Below are 23,385 nucleotides of genomic sequence, written 5' to 3' on the forward strand. Positions count from 1 at the left end.
AAGTTTGTTTATAAACAAACAAAATGGCCACCAAAACAGGAAGTAGGTTGATGTACAGTATGTCCACACATAGAAAATACATCCATGCACAAGCAGGCTGTATACACCCTTCCTTTTGAATCTCAAGAGATCATTTGTGTGTTTCTTTCCCCCTGCAGTTCTCATGCACTGAAGTTTCAGGCTGCTCTTTTCTTCCTGCAAACAGCTTTGCCCTTGTCTGTAATTCCTCACTATGTGAAAGCCCAGCCAGCTCAGAGGACGATTTATCCAGCTTCTAAAAGATAAGAGAGAAGAGAGAAGCTGCCTTAATCTAAATAATACACAGGCAGTGTGCATAGAGGGGCCTGGAAGGGGGAGTTCATAGCAGAACCACAACACTGAAGAACTTGGCAGCCTTCCAGACACAGGCTGACAAGGGAAATATACATTGATTTATTACAGAGACTGTGATAGTAGAAAGTGCTGCAGTAAGCCAGAACACATTAGAATAGCTTTTGGAACTTGTAGGATGATAAAAAACAGGATGCAATTTTTGTTACGGAGTCTCTTTAATATATTTACCTTCCCTGGCTCCAGCGGGGAAGCTGTTGCGGCTCTCAGCACGGAGATAGGTGGAAATAGCCGATCTCTGTCGCGTCCGCTCTGCTACACAGGCGAAGGAGACTTGCGCCTGCGCAGTAGAGCGGCCTGACAGCGATTTTCGCCTCTCTCCGAGCGGAGAGCCTATACTGCGCCTGCACTGGAGCCGGGAAGGTAAATATTTACATCCCCGCTGTTCGGAGCGGCACAGGGAGTCCGCCGTGGGACACAGGAGGACGGGAGAAGCCTCGATCGCATCCAGGGGCTTCCCCCACCTGAGGTGAGTACCCCCCAGGGGAACTTTTTCTCGTGACAGGTTTTCTTTAACGTTCTTTACTTTGCACACTGTGAAGGTGCCGTTGTGAAATGACCTACTACATAAGGAGTGATAGGATGAGCTGTGATTGGACGGCCTTGCTGCACGCTGAGTGGAGGATGATTTAATTCCTCAATGCGAGGGAGCCGCATATGTTTCTCTATACTTCAGAAAATACGGCTCCAGATAGACTCAGTAAATCCTATCTCACTGCAGAGATTAGAGATGCTGTCCTCCCTGTACATTCCTAACGTGTCATGGCCACAGCACAGGACTAACTCATTTCTCATAATTACAGCATGACTGCGTGATCACTTTAACTTGCTGATATATATATATATATAATTTTATTTTTTTTATTGAGGAAAATAATCCATTTTCATTAACAACCTCAAAAAAAAATAAAAATCAAATGACAGACTTTTTCCTCCCCTTTTTTAATTTACATATAAAATCTATACACCCCCCCCCCCCCCCCAAATTCCCTCCCCTCCTTCTCCTCCCATTCAATACAATATGATCCTCATCATATCCCACCCATAATACCACACACAAAAAGGATACCCATTGTTTTAATAACTTCCAATATAAATCACCCCACCCCCAACAAGAGACTTCTCCTCTACATCCCCACCATATTCCCATATTCCACCGTATTTTGCAATCTAAACCACTTTTCCCATTTATCCCCACTTTATCCTGCTGAAGAGCAATCTGGTTCTCAAGATCCGTAACCATATTAACTCTACCAATCCAGTCTTTAAGAGAAGGAGGATCCCGGCATCTCCACTTTACAGGAATTACACTTATAGCTGCAATCAATAGTTGCGGAAGCATCAATCTCTTATATCTACTAATGGACTGTGACGTAACATACAACAACACTTTCACTGGATCCCACTCACCACATTCCTCACACCATTTTCCAAAACATTCTTAGGCCTAGTGCACACCAAAACCGCTAGCAGATCCACAAAACGCTAGCGGTTTTGGGTGCGGATGAGTGAGTTTAGTCCCAGTGCACACCGGGCGGATCTTGATGCGATCCGCCGGGTGTTCAACGGCCGCATCAGCATCCGCGTGGCTAATGTATCTCTATGGGCTGGTGCACACCGGCGGTTTGAGGTTTTAAGCAAACCGCAAACGTGCAGCAAGAGGCACGTTTGCGGCTTGCTAAAAACCTCAAACCGCCGGTGTGCACCAGTCCATAGAGATACATTAGCCATGCGGATTTTCAGGCGGATTCGGCCGGCGGATCCGCCCGGTGTGCACTGGGCCTAGCACTCCATCCCAAAAACTTGAGAGCACTGGACACTCCCCCACCAGGTGTATCAATGTACCTTTTGCTGCACACTCTCTCCAACACCTGTCACTTACATCCGGATATATAGCGGCCAACTTTCCTGGAATTTGCTTCTGCTTATTTGACGGGGATGGTTTTGTAAAGAAAATTAGGATCTCAATAAACTGACTGTGATTTGTTGTTATAATTAGTGGTTTATAAGGCGTCAACAAATTCTGTGGCGCTGTACAAAGTAAGAAACCAACATGAGGTACATAATAACACATAAACTCACATTTTTATGTTTCAGTTACATAGTTTTTTTTTTTTTTTTAATAATATTGCACCATTCAGAATCAGAATCATTTATTTCGCCAAGTACAACGGGGGTTGTACCCGGAATTGTTTTTGGCACATACTGTTATATTTGCGGTTTAGAAACCACACTCAGTCTTTTAACCTCCTGGGCGATAATCCCGAGCTGAACTCGGGGTATATCGCGCACGAGGATTTCTCAGGCCCTGGTGGGCCGATTTGCATAATTTTTTTTTGTTACACACAGCTAGCATCGGGACTCCCTCTGACGTCATGACGTCGGTGACGTCATCCCCCCCCGTCGCCATGGCGACCGGGGAAGCCCAGCAGGAAATCCCGTTCTAAGGGGGATTTCCAGCTTACTCTGATCGCCGAAGGCGATCGGAGTGGGTGGGGGGATGCCGCTGCGCAGTGGCTATCATGTAGCGAGCCCTGGGCTCGCTACATGATTTAAAAAATAAAAAATTAAAAAAAAAGTGCTGCGCCCCCTCCTGGGCGATGTAATTGTATCGCCCAGAGGGTTAAGCTGAACAACAAAGCAGAAATAATGACCCTTTGAACTTTCCTGCAGTAAAACCTAATCAAAAGCTGTCTCTCACTGTTTCTTGGCTGTTTTAGTGCTTCAGAAAACAGGACTGTATTCCACCCAGTGGGTCGAAGAGCTCAGAGAAGCTCTTGCAACAACTGAAGTTTTTTTTTAACTCTTCCTGTACTGGAAAACTACATGAGACTCTTTTCTTTACTACTAATGTTCTAATACAATTCATTGTCTTATAAGTTTTATTTTCACTTCAGGTTTGCTTTAGCAGGGGCACGTAAGGGGTGCCCAAACACAGACATCCTATTTCCATCCAAAAGGTGCTATAAGTAAATAATTGAATGAAATATGTCATATTTTGTACTTTGCCTAGGCATTTTATAGCTAAATGTGTACCAAGCAAAGAATACAATGAGAAAAGGTGAGCGTTTTTCATTTCCTCCGTTAGAATAAACCCTGCACTTTATTGTTTAAAATATGTTCTCATTTATAAAGAGCCTGTTGGCGGCTGCTGTTTTCACGCTAATTTGCCTGAATAGTACCTCGCTAGCCTATCATCATTCTATAGAATGCCTAGGCAAAGTACGTAATACTCAGCCACGATAGCCGGCATTTCGCACTGCGCCTGATTGCCATGATTTAGGTGTTCTATGGAATAAAATGTCCGGATTTCACACTCTGCCTGCAATTATATATGGAGAGCATTTTCTGGAACATAAAAAGGTGTCCCGTTGAGGGTACTTTATTTCTCCTTTGGCTATAGCATAAACTGAACAAATCAGAACCAGGACTCCTCTGCAATGTGTATAGTAGTGTTAGAGGGGAACATTTGCTTTTTTACTTCTAGAGAAGTCTAGTTAAACTTTGACATTTGACCCTGACTTCCGTTACGCTTTAGCCACCACTTAACGACTGCCTAACGCCGATAGGCGGCAGCAGGTCGTAAGTGGTTTTGCATGGAAACGGCCGCTCGGTCGAGTGGCCTTTCCATGTCAGTTCACGGAGGGTGTCTCCGTGAACAGCCTGTGAGCCTCCGATCGCGGCTCGCAGGCGAAATGTAAACACACGGGGAAGAAATCCCCTGTGTTTACATCATACGGCGTTGCTGCACAGCAGCGCCGTAAAGCAGATCGGCAATCCCCGGCCTCTGATTGGCCGGGGATCGCCGGCATCTAAGGGGAGGGAGGGAAAGGGAGCGAGGCGGATAATCGCTGCGGAGGGGGGCTTTGAGGAGCCCCCCCGCTCGGCCAGACAGAGCGGCCGTGGACAGACCCCCCCAGCAGGTCATCCCCCTAGTGGGGAAAAAAGGGGGGAAATCTGATCGCCCTGCGTGCCTCCTGATCTGTGCTGTGGGCTGGAGAGCCCACGCAGCACAGATCAGACGAAAATGCCCTGGTCCTTAAGTGGCTGAATACTCACCTGAAGATGCCGGAACATGAATCGGGGAACCTCACAGCGATGTCACCTGTCGAACAAACGTTCCCCCGATCCATCTGCCTACCTGCGGGAGCACGCAGGGGAGCCTCTAGGCATAGGCAGTACAGGAATGCCATTGGTCCTGGAGGGCACCATGTTGCTTGATTAAGCCCCGCTCCCATATTAAGCCCCGCCCCAGCACCACAGGTTTTCTCGCCTGGAGTGACAAAATGGCTAGAGGCGCCCCTGGGAGCACGCGACGGCACACAGTCGCAGCAAAAAAAAATGTTGTAGGTAGTTAGGTACGAGACTTTAAAGAGAACCCGAGGTGTGTTTGTTCGTCAAATCATATTAGGACACAGAGGCATGTTTTGTGTACAGTGACCAGTCTCTGTGTCCTTGTATTTTGCCTCCAGTCCCCCCCACCCCCTTGGCTCTGCTGTCCTCCCTTAAAAAAAGCGCCAGGCTAGTGACATGCAGATTGTCGCTAGCCTGCCATTTACCTCTGCCTGTCGTTCATCGCCGCTCCCTCGCCTCCTGTATTACACGGCTCCCCTGCCTGTGTTCTTTCCCTCCCCACCTTCTCTTCGAATTGGAGGAGGGACAGCAGAGCCGGTGGTGGGGGGGGGGGGGGGGGGGGGGAATGGGAGGCACAATAGGACACAGAGGCCGGTCACTGTACACAAAACATGCCTCTGTGTCCTAATTTGATTTGACAAACACGCCTCGGGTTCTCTTTAAGCTTGTACCCACAACGCAACTTTATGCGAGATTTTTGTGATGACCTGCAGTTTTTTTGTCCAACGAGCAATCATTTCCGCGTTCCCGTGATGTGGGAACGTGCGCACGATTAAATGTCGCCCACAGTGTAAAAGTCGCCCACAGAGGCGCATTGCCACTATTGGACCTTTTTGAGCTTGCACTCCTTGCCTGATGAAGCGGGTTATACCTGCGAAACGCGTTGCGGAGTGCCAAAATAAATTGTTATTTGCGATTTAAACAATCTCGATTGTCCATCATTTCAGGAGGTAAGTCCACCTGTACTCCTCCTTTTTAGTTGTTTTTAGATCATTTTAACCTGCCTGGCGCCTCTGTCCAAATTTGCATAATAACGTCTCAGGTACACTTTAAAGTGGGAGTGTCGCCATAAAAATCTAATTTCAACAGCAACTGGTCTGAGTATATTAAGTGATAAAGATGCTAATCCTGCATTCAAAACTTTCAAAACTTTTTCTGCTGTTATGATTTGGAGCTGTCATTTACTTAGGGAGCACTGGCCCTTTAGTAGTCAGTGCCAAACAGTTACATGCTGGGGGTTCTTTTTATCTATAATATATTGCTCCTCTTCACTTTATTTCCTTGCCAGCTGCTTATCTGAAACACGATCCCCTGCTCACTTGTGTTTATAAGCAAGGCTGAGGTGACTCAGCGTTTGGAGGAGAAAAGAAAAAAAAGGGCAGAAATGACATCAGGATTTAGCCTAAACTGTGGGCAAAAGACATGGTTCCCACCAGGAACAGAATTCTCTTCATTTACTATATAAAATTCCCTGAAATCAAAACGTGGACAGTATAATACATGTGTTATGTAAGTAGATAAAATATTTATCTACTTATATATGTGTTTTCTCCCTGGCATAGTATGGCTAATCCTACTGCTAAATAGGTAATAAAAAAATAGTATTTTATATTTTGTACATGAAGAAAACTTTGTTTGCATCTCTGAAATACTGTATCACACAAGGTGTTGTTGTAAATGACACAAATCGTTTAAGTAGGGGACGGTCCCTATGTTAAATCTATAGGACATGCACAGCACACAATGCCATCCACTACCATACAATGATGCTTCCCAAATAGAAACACGACTAGTAAAAGGGAAAAAACAAAAAAGAAGAAAAAAGAAACACATTTCAGGCATAATTGACAGAGCAGAAATTGTTATATAAAACAAGTCTGTTCTGAGCAGGGACAATTGTATAAGGAAAGCATAATTGGCTTAGCCTTGTGTCTTATTACTCAATTTAGAGTGATTACTTGTCGTTTTTCACGCGGCGGGCTAAACAGATCTGTCCTCTCGCAGGGCATTATCACAGGTTACGAACACTTATTTGTGATTCATCGCGGGACATTGAAATACATTCCCTGATAAAGGCGCAGCGATCTCGACAATGGAACAGTCGCCGTTAATTCTCTTTAATCCACAATACAATACGCAGGGAAACAGTTCAGCATTTATCAGGAACCGGCAGAGGTAATAGGTGTCTACTATGTACCGCTGTGACCGAATAATTGTGCTTTCAGGACACGACTTGCCAAACGTGGGGGGGGGGGGGGGGGGATCAAAATACAATGTAACGATCAGGAATGAGTTTTGACAAGCTGTTAAGATGATTTGCCCAAAACCCAAATGACGATGGTGAAAAATAAAAAGAATCGAGATCTAATAGTTTTTGAAAGCATTAAATGGTGCTGGAGGGTGAGATGTTAGAGCCGATTGTTCAAGATGGGCCTTTGAAAAATATTTGGGCCTTTGAAAAGTATTCCCTCTTGTTTGGTCAAATGACATTAAAAATGAAAGTTGACTCAGCTTGTGGTGAGCAGTGTGGGTGGAAGGGGCTCCGAGGGCACAAACCAGCAAACGTTTTAAAGAGAACCAGTCACAAGTTGTCATATATACTTGGTGTTCAGAGGCGTAGCTATGGTTTTCAGCACCCGGGGACAAGGACAATTTTTTGCCCCCCCCCCCCCCGACAAAATGGGCGTGGAAACGCATCAGAATGTGGGCGTGGTAATGGGTGGTGACAGATGGACTAATGCTGTTTAGATGGCCACATGTGCCCCCTTCCCCCATAGGGCTTGATTCACAAAGCGGTGCTAACTGTTAGCACGCTTGTGAAAAGCCACTTATCATGCCTAAAGTTCATTTTCGCACGGTAATTCGCACTCGCACGCAAAGTCCTGTGTGCCAAACTTTGCACGTGCACAGCGCGGTGCTCGCGAAACCTCGCATCGGGGTGCAATGAAAACAGCCGATGTGCCCATAAGGTTGCATGGGGTGTGACTTCAATGTCGTACCATGCGACATTAAAGTTGCATCCCATGCGACTTTATGGGCGCATCGGGTGCACCGTTTTCATTGCACCGTAATGTGACGTTTCACACGCACCTCGCTGTGCGCGCAAAGTTTTTGCGCGCAGGGCTTTGCACGCGATCTGATTTCATAAAACGGTGCTAACCTACTTAGCACCCTGGTTAGCGTGCCCAAAGTCTTTAGGTGTGCTAATAAGGTTAGCACCGCTTTGTGAATCAAGCCCATAGATAGATGTGCTCTCCTTCCCCAATTTAGATAGCCAGATGTGCCCCCTTTAGATAGCCACATGTGCCCCCCTTCCTCCTGTTTATATAGACAGATGTGCCCGCTTTTCCTGCTGCTGTAACGCTTCTGCACTCCTCTGCAGAGGGAGGGAGAGAAGCAGGGGCACTTCGGGCAGCCAGCGAGCCGCCTCTCATGCAAGTGGGGGTGCAGCGGCCATGCTGAGCCCCCTTACAGTGCTGCGCCCGGGGACATGTGTCCCCCCTTGCAGACCCATAGCTACTCCTCTGTTGGTATTTGGTGGAGTTCTCTGGCATATCTTTGTAAGCAGAGATGGATTGAGATGTAATGGGGCCCCAAGCAAAGTAGTAGATTTTAGGGACCCCTCGCGGTCTTTTTGGTAAGCTGAAGTGCATAGAGGTTAGAAAGGTGGCTGGTGGGCACCTTGACACCCGCTAGGGCACAGGCACCTGCCTAGGTTGCCTGGTGGAGGATGATCCTGCTCTGTGTGTATCCCAGCACCTTGCACAGCAACACACAAGCAGCAGACAGATTCTTATGTGGTTTCAAACTACGAGAAAGGTGAGAAAAACTGCCAAAAATAGGCTGCTTATAGAGATCAATAATCACATAGCTCCCAAGTGTCCCTTTTTTGGAGGACAGGCCCTCTTTAAAAACCAAATCCCTTTCAGGACTCATGGACAGATCTGTGTACATAGATGTATTTTTCTCCTAAAAATATATTTAATTGACCCTAAACTTTATTCCCATCCTTTAAATGAGTCCAGTATATTTCTTACTTTCAAATGTTCTACCGAAATAAAACTAATGATGATAGAAAGGATCACTGTAGTTTACGTGATAAAACTACACCTTTTCCTTATGAATTATTTGTGATTTAGTGACTAGGGGTGTGGCTAGGCAGGGTTAGAGGTGTGGCAGGGGTGTGTCTTAAAGGACATCCGAGGTGAAAATAAACTAATGAAATAAACAATTGTATCTATCCTCCTCCTAAAAATGTAAGATATTCCACAGTTTTACTGTATATTTAAATCTACTTTTTTAAGTTTTGACTGTTTTATTGTTTTTGCTCAATGACACATTCATTGAAGTATGCCAGTCCTCAGATCTATGAATTATCGACTCCTTTTATCTCTTTCCTGCTCTCAGAAGCCATTTTCTGCTAGGAAAGTGTTTTATAGTTGTAATTTCTTATCAGTGAGGGTCACGCTGTAGTCTGACCCAGTCCTGACTCAGACAGGAATTGCCACTTACATACCTGATAATTAACTCTTTCAAGCAAAGAAATAATAAAAAAAAGCATAGTTATGTTGTGTGCTAGGCACTGTACATACACGTCTATCTCATCATGTCACACATCACCTCGGGTATCTTTTAAAGTGTCCCTCTTTCTTAACTCAAATAGTTGGGAAAAATGAGTAATCAGCAGGTTCCCCAATAACCCCATAAGCAATTGTCCTATCCCATACCACAGCAGATAGTAAGAGGAGCCTGTTTCTGCTGCCTGCATTGGTGTTTCGTGTGAGGAAGGCCTGGGCCTCTGTGGCCATTCTAGAAATCCGGTCCTAAGGAAGACAGCCCCACAATCAGGGCCGGATTTAGGCCAAGGCCATCTAGGCCATGTCCTAGGGCACCACAGGAGCAAGGGCACCAAAGCAGCAAACTGGTGCAGCATTTACAAGCTTGCAAATACTGCAATGCAGGGAGCTCAGGCGAGCTCCTGACTGCGGTACTCTGCTGCTAGTTGCCTGTGCAGAAGCCATCTTGCTCTCTGTGCACGTTTGCATTGTGGCCAGCAGCTATGGACTTGGGCAGTATTGGAGACAGAAAGGAAGAGGAAGCTTCTGCACTGGAGATGAGTGGAGAAGTGAGTGACATTGATGGCTGCTGCGGTGTGAAGGTGAGCTGGCTACCTATACTAGAGGGGGAGGGTGAAAAGGAGGGATTATGGTTACCTGGCTACCTATACTGGAGGGAAAGGGGGAGGAGTCATCTGGCTACATATACTAGAGGGAAGGGGAGGGGTTATCTGGCTACCTATACTGGAGTGAAAGGGGGAGGAGTCATCTGGCTACCTATACTGGGGGTCATCAGGCTACCTATACTAGAGGGAAGGGGTCATCTGGCTACCTATACTGGAGGTAAGAGGGGAGGGGCAAGATTAACCCCCCCGCCCAGCCTGCACAGGTGACTTGAATTTAACAGGATGAAATCCGGATCGGATTTATGCATCACTGTCCACAATGTTTTAGGTGGCAAATGTTATTAGGCTATTAGGGGGGGAGGGGGCTAGAGGCACAATGGAAGGACACAGAGGCAGGTTACTGTATACAGAACATGTCTCTGTGTCCTAATATGATTTCACAAACCCACCTCGGGTTCTCTTTAAACTATGCTTGCTAAAGTTTGCGCCCATGAAATTGCTTTTTAGAGAATCACAAACTGCGCATGATTTTTAATACATGTGAACCCGGCCACCACGGCAGGGTTCACATGTACTAAAAATCATGCGCAGTTTGTGATTCTCTAAAAACGCGATTGTAGCACATGTAGTGTATCTCATGGGCATTGCATTCCTTTTTTGCGTTCATTTGCGAATTTGTGTTACGGTTTCAATTTGATTATTTTTTCATATGTGCTGTTCATTTTTCAATGCAAGTCAATGGGGTTGCAGGTTTTGCATAAAAATTTGCATTCTGCATGATTATTTACATGCGATTTTGGCATTAAGTAGATGGATTTTCATGTAAATTTACTTCATTGGTACTTCACAGATAAACACATATAAAAATAGCAAAAAATAAAAAAATAAAAAAACAAACAAATGAGCACAAAACTTTTTACCAAAAAAGAATATGGAAACTGCAAATGGCGTAGTAATGTGCATGCAAAATATAACCATCATTTTATAATTTATATATATAAATTATAAAATGAAATAAAAACATAATCATATTTTTTTTCCACACGGAGAAGTGTGAATGGCCCCTAAGAACATCTATTTAATGCGTATGGACATTTTTATCATTTTTTTCCTCTACCCTTACATAAGTTACAGCTAGAGCTGACCAATGAGATACAAATAATTCCAAGTTGATGCAAGTTTTATGCACATTTTAGGCAGATTTATTCAGCTTGGAGTAGAGGCAGTAGAAGGAGTGCCTATATGGGGTCAGCCCTTGGGGGAGTGACTATATCAGACAGGAAGGGCCGAACTGGGCCATGTGCCTGTACTTGGGGGGGGGGGGGGTGTTTATGTAGGTCAGGAGGAGCAGTACTGGGCTGTGTGCTGATATGGGGAGTGACTATATAGGTCAGGAGGAGCAGTACTGGGCTGTCTGCCTATATGGGGCCAACACTTGGGGGAGTGACTATATAGCATAGGAGGGGCAGTACTGGGCTCTGTGCTTATATGGGACCATCACTTGGAGTGGGGGGGGGGGGTACAGCTATATGGGGGGTGGGTTGTACTGTGGTGATGACAATACCTTATTACTTTATTGTGGTGTGTCTGTTTGGGGGCAATAGTTAGAAGTGTGACTATACTGAGGGGTTCCATTACAATATTTGCACCGGAGTCCATGATCGCCTAGCTAAGTCACCTTGCTTATTTCCTGTCCCCAGGACCTCAGAGGTCATACTAAAGCTATAGAGGTCTCAGTAACAGGAAGTGAGGAAAAATCTCCACAGGACGCCAACAACAGTCTTAGAAGACTTCTGCTTCTTTTCCAAACTATTCAAAACTAAAATGCGTTCTGTTTTAAGTTTCAGTTTCATAAGTAACAGGCAGAACAATCACAGTTCTAAATCCTACCCAAGAAAACATAGCAGTCCTGTTGAATCAGCCTCTTCGCTTTCCATGCCTCAAGGCAAGTCAGACACAGGATCCCACGCTAGCCTGTCCTCCCTGGATAACTTCTCGCTAGAACACAGCACTCTCTGCCACAATGAGTAAGAGTACAATGAAACACGGCGGTGGGACATAAGCCGGGCCAGACATCAAAGTGCAGACACGGGGCACAGGTACAACATGTAACCAGGAAAAGCACTCTACAAGCACAGGTCACACTTATAAGCATGTCGTCTGCATTCCCGCCAGAACCACCGCCCCAGGCCAACCGCATACAGTCTGCGAGAGAAAGGCTGTTTATTTTGAGATTATGTCAGGTTTCTTTTCTAAGTGAAAGAAAACACAGTTGATTGAAAATGAGTAGATTTTATTACAAGCAGTCATGCAGATACAGAAAATATTCACTGCTGCGGGCTCTCGGGCCCTTCAAACACTGGCGGGGGCTGCTAACATTCTGGTATGTGGGGGAATTTTACGAGATGCATTTTCGGATGTAAAGTTATCTACAGCAATTACAGTTTGTTCTACAATGTACTTCATGTTCTTATGTCCGAAGCAAGAACTCTACCATTCAAAGGACATTTAAAGAGAGCCTGAAGTGAAAATAAATCCTACTTTTTACCTGCAATTTATGAGAGGTGAAATGGCGCATTCCCGTGGCAAAACGAGGGCTTTATACTCCCAAATTCCCGGGGCAAAATGCGGGGAGCGCTTCCTGTAAGAGGCAGAGCTTTGCACTGTAGCTCTGCCTCTACTGGAGTCAATCTCCACTGATTGCCCCCTCTCCCCACCCCTCTCAGGCTTCCTTCACTGAAAGGGGCGGGGAGAGGTGGAGATCCACACGCAGATTGACTTCAGTAGAAGCAGAGCTACAGCACAAAGCTCTGCCTCCCCGAGCAGCAAAATCTATCACTTAGAAAGTTGTGGATGTTTGCCAAAGGATTTAGGAGTATAAAGCCCTCATTTTGCCGCTGGAATGCAGCGTTTCACCTCTCCTCATACTCCTTAAAGGGAAGGAGAACAGAGGCGCCAAAAGGATAAAAGGAGGCTAAATGAGCTTAAAAACCAAATTCTTGGTAATATAGAGGAGGTAGTGGTGGACTTACCTCCTCCAAGTAGACACAAAACGACTAGTAAAGACAGTCAATATATTTTATTTATGAACTCCAAATATGCAACGCGTTTCGCAGGTTTGATCCCGCTTCATCAGGCAATAACAACGGAGCAATAGCATATGTGGTCAGTAGAAGAGACAGACACCACAGAGGTGTCTGTCTCTTCTACTGACCACATATGCTATTGCTCCGTTGTTATTGCCTGATAAAGCTGGATCAAACCTGCGAAACGCGTTGCATATTTGGAGTTCATAAATAAACTTCTGAACCAAGAATAACAAATTTAGAGTTTTAGAAAATGGTAAATCTTTTTTAAGAACACAAAATTAGTATTTTAGCTAATTAAAAGCAATAGTAAATGCTTGGAAATTGTTTAGAATCAATTATCATGTACTATGATTAAATATAGATATGTCAAGGGGTACTTGTGATAAGGTTTACTATGCTAGGGGGTACTTGGTGAGTACAGGATTTTAAAAGGGGTACGTACCAATAAAATGTTGAGATGAGAAACACTGCTCTACAGCTTAGAGCCTTAACCCCCCCCCCCCCCCCCCACGGCTAACCATAACCTTCTCCCCCATGCTTAACCTTATTCACCCCCTTGCACGCCTAACCTTCACTGACCGCCGCCAATCTGCCACAAAAGATAAATATTTGGGGGCCCAAATTTCACTATTGCTTATAAAGGTGCCTCTGGTGGCGCCCAAATTCCCTGCTTACACTACAGCAGTCTAATGTAAAATCTGTTTTGTTGAGCTGCAAATCAAACAGAAGTAATGACCCATTGAACTTGTTAGTACTAAAACCCTATTAACATTGTTTCCTCCGATGGATAAAAGTGTTGTGGCTTCTGTTTACTTTTTAGAAAACCGCCTCAATTTGAAAAGTTACCCAACAAGCTCCTTTGCCGACAATAGATTACAGCTCTAGGCTTTTAACACTGGAAAACAGAATTTTTTAGTAGAACTATATGGGGTTGATGCTAAAGCAGCGCAGCTTAATGACAGGAGCATGAGCTCAGCGTACTCTATGCTGCGGTAGTGCACTGCACTGGTAACTAATGAGAGGCTCCTTGTAACTAACAGCCGCTCCACTCATCCCGCGCTGAGCCCCGGCAGGTCCAGTGGCAATAATGGACGTGTTCCCCGCACTTTTATTTATTGGCCCAATGGGCAGCCTGTCAAGTGATAGGTAGCCTATTGGGCCAGTCAAAGCGCTAGGATCACGTCCTACAATGTCATTGGACCCACCTGGGCTTAGGGCAGGTGCAGTTGAGCGGCCATTAGTTACAAGGAGCGCGGGTGTAAGTTACCAGTGCACACTACCAGTGGCGTAGCGAGAGATTACGGGGCCCCATAGCAAAACGTTCATGGGGCCCTGAGATGTAGGAACTCTTGAGCAATGCCACCTGCCCCTACACTATAGATATGGGTTGATTGAAAATTGTACATTCTCATGCAATCTACACTGTAGCTTGACCCTCTCTGTCAAGTTCTTCACTGGCTACCAATTAATGAGAGGATTCAGTTCAAACTCTTAACCCTAACCTACAAAGCTCTCCACAATCTCTCTCCCCTGTAGTGGCTGGATGGTGCAATGGTTAAGGGCTCTGCCTCTGACACAGGAGACCAGGGTTCAAATCTCGGCTCTGCCTGTTCAGTAAGCCAGCACCTATTCAGTAGGAGACCTTAGGCAAGTCTCCCTAACACTGCTACTGCCTATAGAGCACGTCCTAGTGGCTGCAGCTCTGGTGCTTTGAGTCTGCCAGGAGAAAAGTGTGATATAAATGTTATTTGTCTTGTCCCCTGTACATCTCCTCACTAGTCTCTAGATACCAACCCAACCACAATCTCAGATCTGCACACGAGCTTCTTCTATCCTCTTCTACAATTACCTCCTCACGTGTACAAGACTTCTCACGTGCCTCACCCCTCCTCTGGAATGCCCTTCCACAACACATCCGCCACTCTCCCACCTTTGAAATCTTTAACCGCTCCCTCAAAACCCACCTTTTCCGACAAGCATATTCTCTAGCTTAGGCCATGCACCCACTAAATAACCTAATTACGCACTGCCTGTACATATACTGTATACTTCCCCCACCTCTTGTTTCCACCCCATCCTTTTATATTGTAAGCTCGCAAGGCCAGGGCTCTCCCACCCTTTTGTGTAATGGAATGTTATTAATTTAATTGCTTGCACACTGTTAGACATTTATACATTTTATATGGAAAGATAGGTGCGCTAGGATAAGTAATAAATATAGATTATCACCAACTACAGTTCCTTGTAGATAAAACTACTTTATTATGTAGTAAATTATCTAGATTATGTCACAGTATAAAATAAATAAAATTATATTGTCAATATCAATGATTGCAACAACCTTCCACACACCCATACACACATAGGTGTATGTGTGTATGGGTGTGTGGAAGGTTGTATATATAATATTTGTGTCTTTCTATATAATATTTGTGTCAGTGGAGGTGGGATAAGGGGTCTAACCCATCTTTATAGGTAGCAGCAGGAGGAAGTGAAGCTATACTAGTCCAATTGTGATTGGACTGGTTGAGTAATATTTCCAGGATTGGAGTACTTCATTCCAAGATATTTAAGCAATTAAAGAGCAGCGCCCTCTAATTTCTATAGCATTTATACATTTTAGTCATCATGTTAAATCAAATTGTAATCAGCAGTGCTGTATCTTGTATCAGTGTTCATATTTCATGTATATCATTGTCTGTATCATTATGTATCCCTTGTTTGTTTTCTTACATTGTACAGCGCCACGGAATATGTTGGCGCTTTATAAATAAATAATAATAATAATAAATATAGTCACAGGCGTAACAATAGGGATTGCAGCCCATACTGTTGCGGGGGGGCCCGTTTAGGGCCGTTTTTGGGGGGCTGGAGGGGTCGCAGCATGAGGGGAGAGCTTGGTGGCACGTCGGTGGGGAGGGGGGTGGGGGGGGCGGTCCCCCCCCCTCACCTCCGGCTCTCCCTTCACCCTCTAACTTTGTGCTTAGAGCCCCCCCTCCCCACCGACGTGCCACCAAGCTCTCCCCTCATGCTGCGACCCCTCAAGCCCTCAAAAATGGCCCTGAGCGGGCCCCAGGGGGGAGGGGGGCCTGCTCGGAATTTCTGCAGGGGGCCCGGCGATTCCTAGTTACGCCCCTGTATATAGTCCATGGGAGACAAAGTTAGAGGGTGAAAGTACACAAGAATGTAATTAGTGAATACATCAAGTACCACCTGGGTCCCCTCTGCTCCAGGGCCCCATAGAAGCTGCTATGGCTATTGCTATGCCCCTGCACACTACGCTGCATTACTGCAACTTAGCGAGCGCTGAGCTCATGCTTCTGTCATTAGTCTGAATCAAGCCCTATGTACCAATGTTTATTAGAGCTGGTGCACTCCAAGAGCGCTTCTGAGCGCTTTTAAAAACGTTAGCGCTTTAAAAAGCCCTTGGCTAATGCATTTGAACGGGATGGAAAACATCAGAGCAATTTTATTTTCTCCCAAACGCAAACGCGGGTTCTGCAGCATTTCTGCGCTTTTCTGAGGCGACTCAGCCTCAATGTTAGGTATAGGAAAGTGAAAAAGCGCTCCGAAAAGCGCTAGTACAGAGCAATTTTCCAAGTGTTTTGATACAAAAGCAGTACACTAGCAGCTGTGCTGGACATTAAAAAAAATGCTACACAAAAACGCTCCAAAAATCGCTAGGTATAAATAGAAAATCGCTAGGCGCATGCCGAATTGCCTTGAAAAATCACTTCTAAAGACGCCGAGCACTTGCGATTATATTAGCGCTTTTAGCTGTCCACAGGCCCTGGATGGATTTATCAGCCCCTCGTTTGGAACCTTGCTAATCAAGCTTGCTGCAAAGGTGCCGTTACCAAGCGAGAAGATTTCCCCTCTCCTATGATCTCTCTTTCCAGGTTTTAGAAATGAAAATATTCCCTCAAGTATTCTCAGAAACCATCTAAACGTTACGGCACCTAAATCACAGGCTCAGCAGAGGCTAGCGTTACAAATAACGTCCTTTAACTTTGTCTCACCCTTTCCACAAATCCCTCTCTGCAACCATCTGCATCACATTTCCTCTCTCTGGTTGCCGACCATAAAGTATCGCGGTGTAACGGCGAGCTCTGACTCCGGCCAGAGGACGAAACTATTCCAACAAAATGACTTATCTGCAGATAACTGGAATCCACTCAGCTGGAATTAGAAATATTTTTGGCTTATTAGCGTAAAAAAAAAATTATTCTTGGAACGTCTTGCTATGCTCCACAAGACAGGATGCGAGATGGTTCCCAGAATTCATTAAATCGACAAATTATAGATCGTACGGTAAGATGATATACGAGAAGCAACTGCAGCCTTTATAGTACAGCTGGGATGTTCATGAGTGAACGGTAAACATGGTCTAATGCAAGGCGTATCATTTCATGTGAAATTGTTCCTCCGTGTGACCCCGTAGCCGTAGTGTGCACATGAGTCCACTGTATCCTGTAACAGAAGTGTTAAAAGCAGCAAAAACAGCCATACTATTCCAGGGGAAAAAGAAGACATAGATAAGTAGATAAATACTTGTTCTACTTATATAACATATGTATTGTACTGTCCACGTTTTGATTTCAGTAAATTCTATATAGTAAATAAAGAGGCATTTTCCATCTTTACTGCCTCTGACCGGAGCCCATCCTGATGTCATTTCCTCCCTCCTTTTTTTCTCCTAGAAACTGCACTATCATATCTAGCTTGCTTTGTAAACACATGTGAGCACAGCACAGATCGTATTCAGCACCTTCTGCAGAGGGGTGAGGTGTATTTCCCTTCTCAGCCTCGTGTCACTCAGAACTGCCCTCAGCCAGTCAGTGAGGAGCAGGAATGTGAGAGGGGAGATAACAAGCTTGGGACCCACCACAGAAATTAACACTACTGCACCTTTTGAACTGGAACTGCCAGATGCCAGCAATCAGGATCCTCAGCAGTGTCAGCCATCATGAAGAACTGGGTCATCACTGCTGAACCTTCGCCTCCCTCCCCCTATGTCTCTTTAGGGATGATAGATGATTGCCAAGTGCAACTGGTGGCGCCGTAGTAGGGCAGCCTCGGCTCTTGACTTTAGGACAATATCCCCCCATCCTTCCAGAACCTGTATGAGCCAAAACCAATTCCGGGTACAAATCCCCATTTGTACTTGGCAAAATAAATGATTCTGATGTTCTCCCATGAAATGCACCAAATAGAGCCAGGCTGACTGATACAGGATTTATTATAGCAGAAACATTTATGATTATATTGGAATGCTTTCAATTCAGGGCTAGGTTGTAGACTACATAATAAAAACAAAGCAGTGGGCAATTGGAATTTGATTTTATGGCTGACATTACAGCTAAAATAAAATTGCAGGTGTGGTTTCTTGCCTTCAGCACATTTTCTTCAGCCTTACCCAGCCATATGAAAATCCAGCAGAACACGCAACCCTGTTACTAACACCCAACCCCCACTGATGACTCATGCTGTCTTCTCACCACCTAGGCAGCATGAGTCATTAAAAGGGAGGAGCCATCACATGTTTATGAGCAGGAAAGATTTGTAGTTTTGGCACAGGTTGAAGTGAAAATGGAATTTGGAAGAATATGTGTAACGATCGGTGTCAGCAACACGGAGAGAATCTGATTATTGGTAATCTGCAGTATCACCAAGAATACAGATTTATACCCGATTATTAATGATCTGCAGAATCACCAATAATACAAGTATAACTAACCTCTGGACACCTGAACCGTGTAAGTGTTTGGTGCAACAGCAATGAGTAGAGTCACCTGAGGAGCAGATGACTATAACCATAAGAGTCAGACTCTACTGCAGTCAAAGGACTCCTAGAGGATGAGTCCCTGACTGTTTTGCAGAGAGGTCCCTCTGAGAGACAGGGGGTCCCTGCAGATTTTAAAAAAGGCCTAGTCTTGGGTGTGAGGTCCGTGGTCTCAACACCCTGGAACTAGTCTGAAGTATAACACAATAGTAACACAGTATCCCTAGTCTTGGGTGTGAGATCCGTAATCACAACAACACCCTGGAACTAGTCTGGAGTATAACACAATAGTAACACAGTTTCCCTAGTCTTGGGTGTGAGGTCCGTAGTCACAACACCTTGGAACTAGTCTGGAGTATAACACAATAGTAACACAGTTTCCCTAGTCTTGGGTGTGAGGTCCGTAGTCACAACACCCTGGAACTAGTCTGGAGTATAACACAATAGTAACACAGTTATCTGGCTAAGTGTGGATTCCCAGGTCCTCCTGGCTCCACCACACTGAGAGATCTGACTAAGGTCTGAGTGCTAACACATAAGCATTCGCAACGCCAGACAACCAGCAACTGACAGGCACGGAGTATATATAGCAAAGCGCTCCTCAGCGCCGCCCAGTTCCCTTCAGCCAATCCTCTGCCACGCCGGGATCAGCTGATCGTCCCGATCAGCTGACCCCTCTCCTATTGGCATAAAGAGCTTGCCTTGCAGCGCACACGTAACTCTCCATCTGTGTGCACTACTAGGCTCAGACAAACCAGACGCATGCTGCTGCGGAGAAACCGCCGGTCTGAACGCGGAAACAACCGCCTCACTGTCAGACCGCGCGGCGGTGTCTCCGCAATCCATTACAATATGACTTGCAGAACAGTTTGTGTAGGCAAGTTTGTAAGTTTAAAGTGTATTCACAGATTTTATATCTTTACCGCCTTCTCCCATTGCAAGTAGAGAGTATTTTAGATTTTAAAAAAATCTGATTTCTAAAACAAAAGGTGGAGACACCCGAGAACCTAATATAGTGCAGTATATTAGTATAGCAGAGGGTATAGACAGAGGTGCTGCGTGCACAGAGATCCTCATGCCGATACTCCCATTTTCGCCTGAAGAAGTGGGCTGTGTACCACAAAACGTGTGGCATTTTTGGAGTTTTCTTAAGTGACAAATAAAAAGTATTTTCTGAAAATGTTTATTTGGGTGATCAATTAGGAGGTAAGTCCACCACTACTTCTATTTTAACAGTTTTTAATGCATTTTATACTCGTTTCTACTTTGGTCCTGAAGCATGTGTTGACGGGTTTGTTCTTTTGTGTTGCTCCACCCCATGGCTTGGCCTGAGCCTAGGGCAGCTGCTGCCTAAAGGGCCGGCTGAACATGGAAGTGTTTTTTTTTCAAATGTGGCAGAGGTACAAATAGAAAAGGAAAGCTGCAATTAGCACATTGAAGCGATCACCCAAAAGCGCTCTGTATACAAGGGAGGGTCCTGACTGTATATGAGGGTCCTGTTGTACACACAGGGCTCTGTTCACAATAAGCAGGTCGGTAAAATCATTTTTTGACGGTAAAATACGTCATGCTGTATTTTACACTTTTTTTTTCCAAATTCACACGAGTTTTCCCCCGTGAGGCAGAAGTTCGGTAATTTAAAGAACAAACATGCCTCAATTCACTAAGCCTTGGTTGGTAAGTGTCACTTACCAGCCTTCTAGCAGGGCAGCAGGCAGGCAGGGAACTGTGTGTGTACTCTTGAGTTTTTCTGTCCAATGCAGCCTGTCATCCCTTTAGATGTGCTGCTGCAGCCACCAGGGGGAGCTCTTCTGTGTGCTACAATACAAATATCCACATTTAAAGGGATGCAGGGTTGCCCACAGAATTGTCAGCTTCTTCTGCTTTGATACATTGAAAGACCCACCGGCATCCCTGTCGCATCCAATCACAGTAAGAAGCAGGCTGTGTGGCTCTCCCTATTGGCTGTCTGGCTCTCCCCAAAGGCTGTCTGAACAAGTTATCGCACAGAGACAGCAAGGGGAGAGCAGGTTTTCGGCTGCTGTGAGCTGGAGAAAATTTCAGAACACTTTTGGCTGGTAAATGAAGTGCGGAAATCTTTGTGAATTGACATTTCTTGACATTTCCCGAGGTAATTACCTCACTAGTCGGGAACAGTGATTTTCTGTGCGGTGATAGGTTTAGTGAATTGTAACTTGGGAAGGTGATCGGAAAAATCAACTGTTCTCAGCATTACCGGATGCAGTAATGCTTTGTGAATAGAGCCCATAATCTTCAACTTTTGAACTTTTTATCTGTTCCTTGCATTCACATGTATTTCTCAACCATACAGGAGTTTTATGACCTCTAATTAGTTATCAGTGCGAGTTACCTTGCAGTCCTGCTGCAGAGAAACTGTCATTGGGAGCTCTGGATTCTTAATCTTTTTGTTAAGCTTGGAGGTGTAATCTCCACAGTCAGCATACAACACATAAGCTGACGTGAAGGAGGTACACACACCAGCACAAGGGATCAGGATATCCCCAGTTTAGTGGAGGAGAGGACTGACTCCAATAGGAGATTGTGGTGCACAGAGCCGGTGCAGATCCGAACAGCCACAAACAACACTTTCGTAATAACGTCTCAGCGCAAAGTAGCGCTGAGCGCATAAACCAGGACTGAGGAGATCAGAACAAGTAGACAGAATGAACGCTTGCTAGCTAGCGGCTACTTAGCGACAGCAAGCGTCCAAAACCAGACAGACTGGAATGAGGCAGCCAATGCGTTGCGGCGATGGCGTGCCTCACAAAGACAGGACAGGAAGAGTCAGAAAATAGCAGGATCGAGATAGATGAACGTAACACAGATAAATATACAATAAGTATGTTTTCCTAGCGTATTACAATTACAGCTATCAATGAAACTCTTTGTAAGGTCTGACTAACATATGTATATATCGGCAATGAACCGATATATGACATAAGCAGGAACGCTGACTAGGACTGGAGTAACACAGGGAACAGGACTCAGAAGGATTCGTTATCTCTTCGCAGAGATGAACGCAATCCACAAACAGGACCAGGAACAGGATAACTAGCTCAGCACGGGTGTTCACGGTACGCGCAAACTACCAAAACGTGCTGGAAAACTGACTAACTGAACACAGGAAATAAACAGTTCGTGTACGTATATATCAGCGACACTGATATATCAACGTAACACAAATACAAGGAAAATAACAAAATGCGCAAGTATGCGTATATATTGGCGATGAACCAATATATGACACAAGACAAGCAAGTAGCACTTCTAGAACAAGAGCAGAACTAGGAGGACTCGCTGACCCCTTCGCAGTCAGCGCAGTCCACACGGACCAGGAACGAGGTGGGGCACGAGCAGAGTAACAGATACAATCTGAGACTATGGTAGCCCATGAGACATTGCAGGAAGCAGTTCTTTATACTGAGGTCATCCAATGGGAGCAGACCTGCAGATTCCCACACAAGTGAATGGTAATTAATCACAGGCTGATAGCAGGAAAAGGCAGACAATGATATGCAGCCTGCAGGAAAGGGACCGCCCCTCCACTGCAGCAGACAATGTTTGTTTACACAAGAGCATGTTAAACTGTCATTAATTTCAGAGTGACTGCAGATGGAATCAGCAACTAGTTTAAGTGCAAACCAAACTATGCAAGAAAATGCATGTAATGACATCAGAACTGCTTGGGTTACAATACCACTGCAGCCATCAGTAAACGCTGCAGACATGATCATAACATTACCCCCCCCCCCCCTTAAAGGCGGATACCAGACGCTTTTCGAAACTGAAATTCCCAACAAAACAATCTGACTGATAATTCATGATGACCGGGACAGCCCGGCAAGACCAAATTCCAGAATCAGTCCCCACAAGACTGGACCCATCAGAACCAGAAACTACAGAACCATGCCCGTCAGCACCACAAGCCTCAGTGTGATACCCATCAGAACCACGACTTCCAGAGAAAAGCCCCCAGAAACTCTCTGAGCGATACCCATCGCCTTCCCGGGACTGTCCAAAAACGCCAAAGCCTTTGCAATGCCCACCGGAACTGTCCCCACCAACACAAAACCCACCGTTGAACCAGTCCAAGGTACCAGGACAAGTTTCCTCAGAGATCTCCCAGAACACTTGGAAGCTCCAAAGAGATCCCCACAGGTCAGAACGCCCCTTAGGCTCACATGGAGAACCATCAAGAACCCCTATGGAACCCAGGGCAACTCTAGAGTCAGGGTCACAAGGACAAACATCAAGATCAGGGTTTTTAGGGACTAGAACCATCTCCGGGCATGCAGGCCAACCGGCAACATCAGAACATGTCTCCACTAGGGAAGCGTGTGAGCACGCCAACACAGACACACTTGGGCACTCTGGCACACGAAGCACATCTGGGCACACCGGCACAAGAGAGACTTCTGGGCATGTCAAGGAACTGCAAACCTCAAAGTCAGTCAAGGTAGGACCGAAACCAGGACTGGGCAAAAAAAAATCATCATGACTAGACTTCACAGTTACTGGATTCTCACTAAAAAATGCAGGATCAGACTTAGATGTCTCTGATTCCAGCAAAGTTATTAACAAATCATGTTCAGGGGCATTTACAAGACAGGACAAATCTTCTGATGTATGCACCGAACTAGACAGGGTTCCCATAACTTCTTCTGGACTAGACAGAGACTCATCAAATACACTGGATTGGAGCTCATGAAGGGCTGCAAAACAAGTCAATAGTGCAGCAATCCCCACTGAACTAGGCAAAACTGAGTAACTCACTGGACAGGAAGGGG

Source organism: Hyperolius riggenbachi, chromosome 2 (genome assembly GCF_040937935.1).
Source record: "Hyperolius riggenbachi isolate aHypRig1 chromosome 2, aHypRig1.pri, whole genome shotgun sequence".
NCBI classification, from domain to species: Eukaryota; Metazoa; Chordata; class Amphibia; order Anura; family Hyperoliidae; genus Hyperolius; species Hyperolius riggenbachi.